This window comes from Sander lucioperca, chromosome 9 (genome assembly GCF_008315115.2).
Source record: "Sander lucioperca isolate FBNREF2018 chromosome 9, SLUC_FBN_1.2, whole genome shotgun sequence".
Taxonomy (NCBI): domain Eukaryota; kingdom Metazoa; phylum Chordata; class Actinopteri; order Perciformes; family Percidae; genus Sander; species Sander lucioperca.
In genome coordinates, this window is record NC_050181.1 from 4,005,855 (window position 1) to 4,018,251 (window position 12,397).

Here is a 12,397-nt window from a genome sequence, read left to right on the forward strand (position 1 = left end):
GCAGATGAACGTTGTCTGGCTTGGAGCAGCAGAGGTCTGCCTGCGATCTGCTGCTATGCTTCGCGGGGAGCTCCATGCACTGGCTCCACAGAGGGAAGCCAAACATTGTTCATCTGCACACACTGCCCACACTGCCATGACACAGAGGTGGATTTAACTCTGCAAAATATCTCACTAAGTAGCCCATTTATTGTTTAGTTTATGAAACATTAAAAAATGGTTAAGAAATCCCTTAGTCTTAAACCCAAAGAAACCCTCCAAAAATTAAATTTACTATTATATATGACACAAAAAGCAGAAAATTCTCACATTTGAGAAGCTGGAACCAGAAAATGTTGATTAATTAAGGATCAAAATAGGTGCCTCAACATGAAGAGTATGACTGAAAACGGTTAAATAATCTGCTCTTTTGCTCTGGAATCTGGAGGGTGAAAAAAAGTAACCCTGATGATTTCATCAGGGTCATTTCAGCCTGGAGATCGTGGGCCATGGAGTTATGTATGCCGATATATCGACCGATACTTGCAGATAGTTTGTATTGGTGTATATATAGCTAGTAAGTAATACAAGTAATAATTGCAGTAGAGAAATGGCATACTCGGGTCGCGGTAATTTACAATGTATCCATACATAGTTTTATCCACCAGAGATCACTGACAAGCTGGGTTTTACACTGTAAAACATCCCTCTCAGCATCAGGGGACAAAAAAGGGACTTAAATTGAGGATATCACAGCCTTTGCTGCTTTGGTTTTGACCTTTCTGGTTTTTAAATCTGTCTCTTGCAAATCTTCCAACTTTATGTACTGCAAATAATCTGTTAATTACCATTTCAATTGATCAATTAATTGCTTGGCCTATGAAATGTCAGAAAACACAGAAAAAATACCAATCACATTTTTTGAAAGCCCAAAGTGATGTCTTCAAATATTTTTATTTTTTTTACCAACCAACAGCCAAAACCCCAAAATATTTAATTAGCTATCACATAAGAGAGAATTATTGATGAATTATTGTTTCTTTTTCTTCTTCTACTGCTTCTTCTTCCTCTTCTGCTGCATTAAATGACTGAGCGGTGTTTTGTTGTAAAAACATCTCTCAACTAACAAGTAGTTGAAGAAGATGCAAGTAACCTTCACCAGTTTGAACAATGCATTTGTAATCTCAAGGTATCTCAGTCATCATCCCTCTGAGGGCTGAGCACCAAACAGGACAAATTCCTTTTTATCACTGAGCCACTTGAAAATTCAGCGAACATTGCTGCTTTCTGTCTCCGGCAGCCTTGAGGACAAGTTTCTTAGCCGGACACATTTCTTTAACAAATGACACCTTTAGGAAAGTCTCGAGAGGCTGGACATCTGTTTAGTCAAGTGGAGAAAAAAAATTGGCGACGCTGTTTGATCCCTTTGTCCTGCAGATGATGTACTGCATCTGTCTGTCTAATCCTTTCCGATTGTCAGATGTCTGTGTAGTTTGCGTTGGTGATATATAAATACATACTCAAATTTCTCTGTGTGAGCAGTCATGCTGTGTGTAATCACTACCAAGAGGATGAGGCTTTATTATGGAATTATGGAGGGATACCATTGACTTTCAGGGGAAATATCAGTTGCTAAATGTCAGTAATCCTGTGCTGGCATTTGGCAAATTGAAATGGATTTTCTCTGGTCGATGTTTTTCTCAACAGGCACATCCCCACCTCACCCTGCCTTCGCCCTTCAAACACAAAGAAACAGGGGGAATAATTGCTATTCTGCTGTAAAGTACTCAAATCAAAATTGTGTGTGCAGCATCTTCTCTCTATTACATTTTATTTTTGCACAAAAGGTTCTCTTGCCAATTGAGTGTCTGCAGTCAGGTTGTGGTAGATGGCAAGCAGCAGATTCATTACTATTCGGTATCTTTGTCCTTGGCTGGCAGTGCGGTCTCCTCTGCCCGTTGGCCATCTGTGACCAAAAGAGCCAGCTACTTAAAGAGAGAGAAACTCAGATATTACAGCAGGATCAAGCTAAATGGCTCTAGTCATAAATGAGTGGCAGAAGTCATTTTCTGTGATTGGCTGAATGCCTCAAGACATTCTGGCTCAACGTTCTCTCTAAATATAACCCTCGACAATAGAAGTTATAGATATTATAGAAGAGGGAACATGCTTTTTTTTTTTTTTAAACCACATTTTTGTCTCCATTTTCCCATAAAGCAGGTGGTCTGAGACATGCAGCTACTGTGTCTTTATAGCCAGGCTGTCCCTGTCTTCACGCTGTTTGTTTATTACCAGCCACGACGGCGTGTTTTCACCTTGTGAGTCTGTGTGTGTGTCATCATGGCAAAATGTGGTCCTGGCGACATACTGTAGCGGGAGCTACCAAGAGGCGGATTTGAGTACCTTGCCAGGTATTTATATTTTTGTCTGTCTGCAGCCAGATTTTGAAACTAAACTTTACAGATGTGTAGTTGAGTCCAAAATGAAGGCAGAGTTCAAAGATGGGTGTGGTCAGAGCAAGGGCGGCGGAAGTAGGGGGGTAGAAAGTAGGGCCATTGGCCCTATCACTATATACGCCCCTGGCCCGATTGGCTCAAGATGGCCTCCAGTTTTTTTATCGTTTGATTTACAGTTTAATACTTTAACCAAGTTAACAACCATACATAAAGCATCTCAACAAGAATTAAAAAATAAACTTTATTGGAAAAAAAGTGACGTAAAAATTTGAAAACGGTTACAATCACACATTACAATAGTAATAAACAATAAAAAGACCACAGGTTCTGTGCAAAGTCAAACTAAACAAAGACACATTTAAATGTAAATTAGCTTTTACATTGTTACAAACACTGTGTTCAAAGTTTACAATCTCTTCTGCTCAGATGAAACCTGTCGACTTTGTACAGTTTAAAATATTGTCACCCAGCAGCTGCTGCTGAGCAGCTGATATTGTGACATTTATAATTTGACCATTTCTAGTCAAGTCATATTGCCCCATAATCAGAGGGCTGTATACAATATACGGCACCGTCTATCCTCAGACTAGGAAAGTGTGATATTGCCTTAAAATTTATATAATTTATATTAATATAAAACAAGTTTTATAATTTCCCAGAGCCAAGGTGACACCTTCAAATGTTTTGTCCGACCAACAGTGCAAATCCTCACATTTGAGAAATGAGCTGGAACCAACAAATGTTTGGCATTTGTGGTTAAAAAAATATTTGCACTGATGACTGCTGCTGTGTTTTGTGGATTACATGTACGTTATCAACCTGAGACTTATTACCAAATGAAACAAAGAACCCCATCCAGGGAGAACCAGTAGTTTTAAGGGCTGTGAGGAAGAAATCGACAGTGATGTAAATCTCTCCACACAGCGGAAAGTCTTTTTTACAGCAGAATAACTCACAGTCGAACATAAAGTCTCAATATGCTTTGTTTCTGACAGGTAGACTCATTCTGCTCACACAGATATGCAGCTTCTCGGCTTCTCAAAGAACAGATTTTTTTTCCTTCACTTTCACAAATTCTTCACTTTCTCAAGTGAGCGAGCAGCAGCCTACGCAGCAGAGCATAGAGCTTCTCCAAACTGTTTCTGTGAACATATGGTGGTGTTTTTTTCCCCCTCATCCCAAAAGTTTTCTGGATCCAGAAGGGGAAGTGAATATTGTAGAGTGTTTAATCCTTTATACTTGTGGGGATTATGTTCCAGTTGATATCAGATATGCATTAGTCAAATGGGTTTTGACTGCTTTCCAGTCACGCATACAAGTACACGTGTGAAGATACACGCACTCACACGCACGCACACACACACACACACACACACACACACACACACACACACACACACACACACACACGCGCACACACACACACACACACACACACACACACACACACACACACACACACACACACACACATATCTACTGATTAAGACAGTGATTTGCAGTATTGATGTTTGTAGCTGTGATAAAAAGGGTGTTTTCCTCCTTATTGTTGCCCTCTGCAGAGTCTCATCAACATAAAAGCAAACAGGTTCTTTTTTGGGCCGGATTAAGATTCTCTGTGATGCTCTGGACTATAATGATGCAGTATCATGCCAACAGAACAGATTAGTGTTTATTTGACCTGGATTGAAGGATTTTCACCACTGATAAGGGTGATGCAACGGAAGTAGCATGCACCAAGGGCAGCAGCATCAGGATGTTTTGTTATTGTACTGGAAGAACGAAACATCTGCACAGCACTAAGCAATGATTTAAATAAGGAACTGCAACAGAGAAGAATGTCCTACTCCCAGCGGTGGAGAGTTACTAAGTTACGTTTACACTAGTACTGTACTAAAAGTTACAATCTTGAAGGTCTCTGTTTCTTTTTTTTCTTTTCCGTTCATCTTTGGCAATAAGCGGTAATTGCAGGTGTGTTTTTAGACCTCACTTCCCAGAGATCCGAACAGTATCGCCTGTGTGACGTCTGTCAGTCGGCAGTTAAAGAGCGAGACTATTGCGTTAGCTCCGCCTACCCTCTCTGGCGGACCAACCACTGCTAGGTGATGGAAAAACCGTCACTAACTGTGCGCCGCTAGTGATTTTTCCTGGGAATGTCACCACAGACACCTAGTATGTAATACTGCAAATGCAAGGGCTTTTATCAGCGGGCCATAGGCTCAATCACCATTGTGTTACCTCATTCAGCGAAAGATAGTGACTTAACAGACATGTTATTTAAATGAAAATCTTTGAGATTATTACTTTTACTTATATTTTAGTTTGAAAGTACTTTACTTAAGTATTTCCATTTTCTGCTACTATACTTCTACTCCCAACCCAAAGATATTCAATTTGTAATGTTAGAAGATCAACAAATTCTCACACTTGAGAAGCTAAAACCACAGAAGGATTGGAAATTTTCCTTCTGATTCAACAAATTGTTGATTCATTTTCTGCCAAGCGACCAACCAATCAATCAATCAATCAATCAATCAACTCATTTATCCCACAATATAAAACGTTACACCTTCTTGAGTGTTATGTGCAGTTCACTAACGACTGGTATTTAAATGGAAGGAAACAGAAGTGTCACACATTGTCCACCACTTGTGGTCACCAAATATTTGTTACTAAATACTAAATAAACATCAGTGTGCGGGAATTCTGGTTTGTTCTCATTTCAATTTAAGAGTTTCTTCTGTCATCAATAAATGATGTTGTGCAACAATTGGATCTTCCAACATGTAAATTGAACAACTTACAACAAAAAGTGATTTTTGGTGATGGATTATGAGAAATATGTTGGCTAACCAGACTACTGACAAACACTCTGATGGATTGTTTGTATTTGTAGAGTAAACTCATTTCAGTCTTTGCATGTGACTGCTCTGGCTTGTTGGAAACAGCTAATAAATAAATCTCCTGCTGCTGGAATCTTGCTGATTAATGCACTGTAGCAAAATAAAAGGAAGTGAATGTTTCTCCAGAGCAGAGCATTTGTTAGATGAGCTCCACAGATCCTTTTTTAAGATGTAAGGCTGCAGCCGGAGCTCCTCGGGTCCCATCTGGGAGCCACATGCTAGCTGTGTGAGGGGACTGCCCCCTCTGCTGGGCTCTGCAGGGACCAGCAGCAGGCTGCAAACCTCCCAGATGAGCGATGAACTTAGCTGCAGCTCATTCATTCATACGACTGTCCTTCTTTTCCTTTGCATTAGTTCAACTTTACTTCAGTTCATTGATGCAGTGAAATGATGAAAGAAGAAACAGAGTGGTGGAATGTAACATTTACTACCATTAAGTACCTTAATGTACTTAACTACAGATTTGAATTTTAAGTATTTTCATTTTATGGCACTTTATACTTTTACTCCACTACATTTCAGAGGGAAATATTGTACTTTTTACTCCACTACATTTCTCCGCTGTGTTATTTTTTGCATATTTCACAGATTTATTTTTCATGAAAAACATATGATGTGCTTCTAAACTTGATGCATGGTCAGTGAAACAAAAATACCACTCTTATCTAGTCATTTTGATGTTTCCAGATACATTTGGAACAAGTTGGCTTTAATTAAACACAGGTTGAAAAATAAGGTTTCTAGGACAATAATTGAGAGAAATGCAGATTTAACAGCCCAACACTTTATACAGTGGATAAAATCAGCTAAATCTCGACCAACCACATGATAATAATCCTACAATTTGCAGTATATAACTCTACTCTGTACTTGTAACTGAACTAAACAAAAATGTGCCACTGTAATGAGTAAAAACCCAAAAGACTTGGGTAAATAGCTCATGAATTAATTAATTCATACATCTGGGTATATAGCTCATGCATTAAATGAATCATATATAGTCATAAACCTAATATATATGCAATAACATCTACAAATTGTAGTAATTATTTTGCACATTTCCTGTGACTGTCAGAGCTCCTGTGGGTGAAATTTAGAGGGAAATTTGTGCATGACCGTGTTACCAGCAGCAAAGAGTCGACCTTCTCCTATATGGGAAAATAATAGTTTGTTATCTCGTACTTGGATGACTTTTGAAGCGAGACCTTTGCTGGGAATATGACAAGAATTTAATAATGTGTCTGGACCTCCAACTCTCAATCTCAAAGAGTGGCTCTTTGTTTACGCTCCTGTCTTATTCCCCAGAACAGCACTAAGGCTTTAAAAAGAGGGGAGGAGGAAGAGTGAGAGAAAGACTCTCGTAAATATTTTCTCAAACACCTTAATTGAAATTGGATTTTAACTGCTCGCTGGACCGTGGTAGCAAGAATCAGGTGCCAGGGAGCTAGCGTTTTTGCATTGCAAATGTAATTTTCGTTTTTTTTCCCCATTGCCCAGGAGACACTTGAAAATAGCTTCCAGATATGTTTTTTTTATGAGCCATTTTATTCAGGTTGAGCCTCTCATTATTCCAATGCCCATCGCGATTAGCTTTTTGGATTGAACTACAGTGTGGTCCTGTTGTTTACTGAGCAGGAGAGTTAGTCTTTGTGGGAAATTGTATTCTCTTCATGCCCAGATAGAGCCTGATGGAGGTGAAATTTGGATTGCACAATATGCATAGGGAAATAAACCGCTAATGTGCTTCGAGTTTTCATTCGTCACACAAGTCGATGGGGCACTTGCCTGTTCGGTTTACATAGGGGAATGCTGTAGTGATTGATACAGAAAGTAATGTTTACATATTTATTTACGCCTGTAGATACCAAACACTGAGCAGTCACATGCTCATACTGAACATGTTATTGCCAGTGGTGGAGGAAGTAGTTTACTTAGTAAAAATAACCACCCTGTAAAAAAAATATCCTGCTTTGAAAATATTACTTTAAGGCAGGGTTGGTAACTATTTCCAATATACATTTTTTATATATATTGTTTGAAATGGTCTTTATACCACAACAGCAATAAATAACGTATGGGCTCTGAAAAACCTTGGATCGAAAAAGATCTGTCCGCTGTAGCTGCTGTAATCCTGTAAAAACGCCCACCAGTCACTGCCTCGCCGTCCGCTTGGAAGGAACCAACGAAATGCCTCCTTTCCCTGCGGATCTGCTCCGGAACGGCGGCGGAGTCAATAGGTTTCCGTAAAGTCAATGTGTGTATTTCCACTGACTGCAGAACGGCTGCGTTCCGACTCTATTTTCAAAATAAAATACACCATGCTCACGGTGTAATCATATTTCCCTGCACTACACCTTGAAAACACAGCACAGAGTTGTTTCCCCTCTACTCCTCTGGATGGAAACAAACTGTTGTTGGTTTTGGGGTTCTATTCTACATGAATTCGCGAGATCTCGTGGGTCCTTGTGACTACAGCTGTCAGTCATGGCCGCAGCCGTACCGCAACAAATCTGGACCTGGTGGGTATTGAAGGACGGCGGAGCACGGTGCAGACATGCAGCGGAGCAGATACGCAGCCGTTCCGCAGTTGGTGGAATTTCAGAGCATGAGCTCAATGCACGTTGTCGCTACATTGTTAACAGTAGTCATGTTTGTTTTAAACATTCTGTAGGATAATGTTTGCTTACCCGTGAATGAGACATAAAGTAAAATTGCGGTTCTTTCTTCGCTCTGCTCTGAAGCTGCGACACAGCGATGCTCGTGCACGTCTGTGTGTGGGTGGGAGCCAAGAGTGCAGGGGGAGGGGTTAGACAGAGCCCCAAGGAGATGCTACTTTAAAATCTTGCTAGCTTTTCAACATGATCAACCCTGCCTTTAAAGCAGCTATAATGGATATTTTTATGAGCCTGGGAACCAGACAAATCTGCAAATGTAGCGGTTGTGTACTCTCGTGCTTTGTGTATATTGATGAAACATGTACTCTTTTTCTCTTTGGCTCCAACCAGCCGTTTACACAGCACAGGCCAATACATCCATGCCTGATACACACAACCAGGTCTCCATGGCAACCACTTTTACTTCTACAATAAATCTCCGGAAAATAAACTAATTTAAAACAAGATAAAAAGCAGCATAAAACGAGACAGTTAACAGTATAAAAATAAACTAATTGATAATAAATCATAAATGTATATTGAAAAGAATACACAGTGACAGTGATGGCAAGTGAAATCATTAACTCCGCTACACAAGCTCGGGTTTCACACAATGACAACTTGTGGAGCCTTCACGCTTTACACAAAATACCGGATGATGTAATTTTTCGATCGTGCACCCTCGCGCCACAGACTCTGCGGCGGGCTTAAACCTAGCTTAGTAAAGAGGAGCGCTGTTGAGACATTTTCAAAAACAACCATAATGGCTGCAGCTGATGTAGAACTTCTATTGAAGTACTATTTTCAAATTCTGATGGCAAAAAGGGCAACACTGGTTCACAGACACATTGATGCTACACCGTCCCAGCTCATCACTGTAGACCGTTTACATTTGTCCGTTCCTCAGGGCAACATCATGTTTCTTTACTGCGATCAGTTGTAGGTCTATCCAATCATGTCCAAAGGCATTTTGGTCTATGGCCATTGATAACGCCCCTTGGAAATTGAAGATTAACTAAGAGGTTCCAGACTAACGTTTTTTATTTGCAATTTGGTCTGCTGATGTCAGGCTATATTTTTACATTAACAATGTGAATGGCGTGGATGACTTCCTATGGAACATAGAACCTTGGACAAAAGCGTCAGCTAAATGACATGCAATGTAATGTAATGTAATGAAAACAATGTGAAAGGGGTCGCTCGTAGTAATAAACTTACAGAGAATTATCACATGAATCTGCAGCTCCCCTCGGCTTTACAGAGCTTTATAGTTAGTTTCAGCTCATTGGTTAGCTATTCTGGTCCACAACTTTACTGTTTTAGTGTCGTTTCCAGCTGCTGTTTTCAGAGAAAAAGCTCTTTTAAACCCACAGTACACTAACTGCTCAGCACCAAACAGCAGACGGACAAAGTTATCAACAGGTGAACATAGTGCAGCATTTAGCAGCTAAAGAGAAATATATATTTTTTAGGAGTTGGTAGAGACCAAAAAGTAGAGCTGAGAGTGAATATTGAACTTACATTCATCATGTGGTCACAAATACGACCCCAAATGAATCATGAATGTTGCTCCATAACTGCTGGATGTGTAAATAAGCAACTGTTTGCTAATAGGTTCACCACATCAACTTAAAAGGTGATATGTCAATGTTGACAACTTGTTTCCGCTGCCTATGTGGCCAAAAAAATCAGTTCTTTAAGGTTTAAATGCAGTACATAAGTAAATGTATTAAGTTACATTCCACCGCTTGCTATTTCTCAATTTCTGCACAACTGATGCTTCAATTACAAGGTGGCCATCAATACCTTTCTGCCAGTTTTTCCTCCTATAGGTAATCTGGTCACACAGGCTCACTGCAGGAGAGACTGGTGAAAGATTATGGCTCTCTCGTGTCCCGGGTCCCAATGATCCCACTCAGTCTGTCTGCGAATTGAGATCAATACCTCCTGGGTAGGTTTTAGCACCTTTAAAAATAGCCCCCTCAAAGCTTTCGGTGGGGGTGGGTTGAATGAAACATCAACGTGCTACAAGAATAAGTGGCACTGCAGTTAATGGCTATCATTGTCTGATTTTATGGTCGCAAACAAGGTTGTTGTAGCCACATATGGAGTCATATTCCTCAAGCAAAATGTTTTAACATTAGTCTATATCCTTCGCGTTCCACTTCTGGGATTACTCCAGTGTTGCAGGAAATTCCGCTGGATGCCTGTCTTTTCCATTTCCTTCCTTTCTTTGTGTTGGAATTTTAAATTTGGTGGCTTTATGAGGACTATTGTTGACAGCTCCTCAGATCTCTGCATGTCTGCATCTGTCCAATCTGAGTTTTCTCTCGCAAGGCTATTTGTGCGGAGCTTAGCACCGCCCATGACGATTCTGATTGGTTTAAAGAAATGCCAATAAACCAGAGCACCCTTTCTTCCCATCCCCGATTGCTATGTGGAGTAGCCAGACTCTCCTTCAGTGTGCTTTGGAGGAGGGTCTTGTAAAGCAAGACTATTTTAACATTGACCGAAAGCTCTGAGGCTGAAACTTTATAGCCGCTCTGCTGCCTCACTCCATGTATTAATGGTCCCCTCAACGTCAAGCCTTTCAACTTCTCTGTCAAACAGCTCAACAGGCCGACTCGTGATTGCCCTGATGAATAAACAAACGAGGATAGGAGTTGTGAGTCTTGCACTCAAGCTAGTAAAGGTTCATCACCCCGCTACGCCCCCGCCGAGTCGCCCAATCGCCTCCAGAGATTGACACATAATTTCCCCTGTGATTTGTGGCCAGATTGAGGTTGAAGGAGACAAAGGAAATTTTCTGTCCTCTTGAAAACAGATTGATGTTGCAGCGCTGCAGACTGAGCTGAGAGTTGTTTCTTTTTTTCCCTCCCGAAGAACCCTCTTGCTTAATAAGGGATTGGTTTCATGCTCCATAATGGACTCCTGATGACTAGCTATTACAGCACATTTTCAGAAAATGGGATGACAGAGAACAGACTGACTGTCCTTTCAGGAAAGTGATGTCAAGTATTTAGTAAAATACTTGAGCATTTCATATTTGTCCTCCTGTGCTGTGTTCAAGATCAAAGGTGAAACTCCTCAGTTTTTGATGAAAGATGGGCAGTAATGCCATGGAATGATAGCGTGATGTAACATACATGCAATCGATAAAATGGGATAGTCCTTGATTGTCAGGGCTGCAAAAGTCCCCCCCCCCCCCCACATGTTTGATCTCGTCTCTGAGAAGCGAAGCCTCCTGCGCCTCCCGTGGGACGTTTGATGTTGCAGATCAGAGCGTGTGGTGGTGCAGGCACTTTGGCTGTGGGGGCTTCACCATTACAGCGTGCCATATCCAATCTTCTCACTATCAGATAACTTCAAAGAATCTGCGAAACACCACCTTCCTAAAAATCTGGAGTTTCCCACCGGTGTTGTCTGTTAGATTAGCAGCACGTTATCGAAGTTTCCTGGGGGGAAAAATAAATAAAAAACGTCTCCGATTGTGCCGAAATGTATCATCACCTCAGGCTGCGAGATGTCGTAGCACACCACAGATTTTTTTCATCTCCGTCTCTGTCGGATTCTTTCTCTCTTCTGTGCATTGAGCTTTCCAGCTCTGCCCTGCCAATAGCTTCTCCTCTGTGAGACCTTTCCTCGTCCTCCATCTTTTATACATTATTCATCACTCTCAGCTCTTTCTGCCAAGCCATAATACCTCTTACTACCAGACCATCCTGTTGCTGTTTTGCCATGTATGAAAAATTACGCCTCGTCTGTTACTTTCTTGTTAGAAATGCTGAAGTAGAGTACAATATTTGTGCACAGTGGATGAGATCCCTAATTTTCTGACTTTGATAAAACAAGACTAAGAGTCTATTGCCATGCTAGTTGCTCTGTGATGCTGTACTTTGAGCTGAATACTCAGCATGGTAACAAGCTCACAGTGTCGATGCTAACATGCTGATATTCAGCAGGTATAATCTATCCATGTTCACCATCTGTTAGCATGCTAACAATTAAGTACAGCTGAGGCTGATGGGAATGTCATTAGCTTTGCAGGTATTTGGTCATAAACCAAATCTTTGAATCAGTTAAAAAGTTTGACCTAATAATGGCGCTAAATTAAGAAAAATGGTCAAAGTCATAAGAATACATCAGCTGGGAACCATGCATTTCTGTATCATTTGAGCCAATCTATCAAGTATTTGTTGAGATATTTCACTGAATAAGTAAAAATCTTGATCAGAAGATCCCCAAAGTCAGTTGAATTTATCTTCTTGGGACCTTGAATATTTGTGACGAACTTCATTCTAATCAATCCTTTAGTTGTCAATATGTTTCACTCTGAATCACAAACGTCAACCTGCTTGTGGCAGTAGATGAAAAGTCAGAGGAACACCAAAGTCACTGGGATTTA

General features: G+C 40.6%; 1 protein-coding gene across 1 annotated transcript in view; it reads left to right on the forward strand.

Annotated features, from left to right (window-relative positions):
- Positions 1-12,397, forward strand: part of st6galnac3 (ST6 (alpha-N-acetyl-neuraminyl-2,3-beta-galactosyl-1,3)-N-acetylgalactosaminide alpha-2,6-sialyltransferase 3) — a 76,136-nt gene that overhangs the window by 10,051 nt on the left and 53,688 nt on the right. The gene's annotated exons all lie outside the window — the stretch shown is intronic.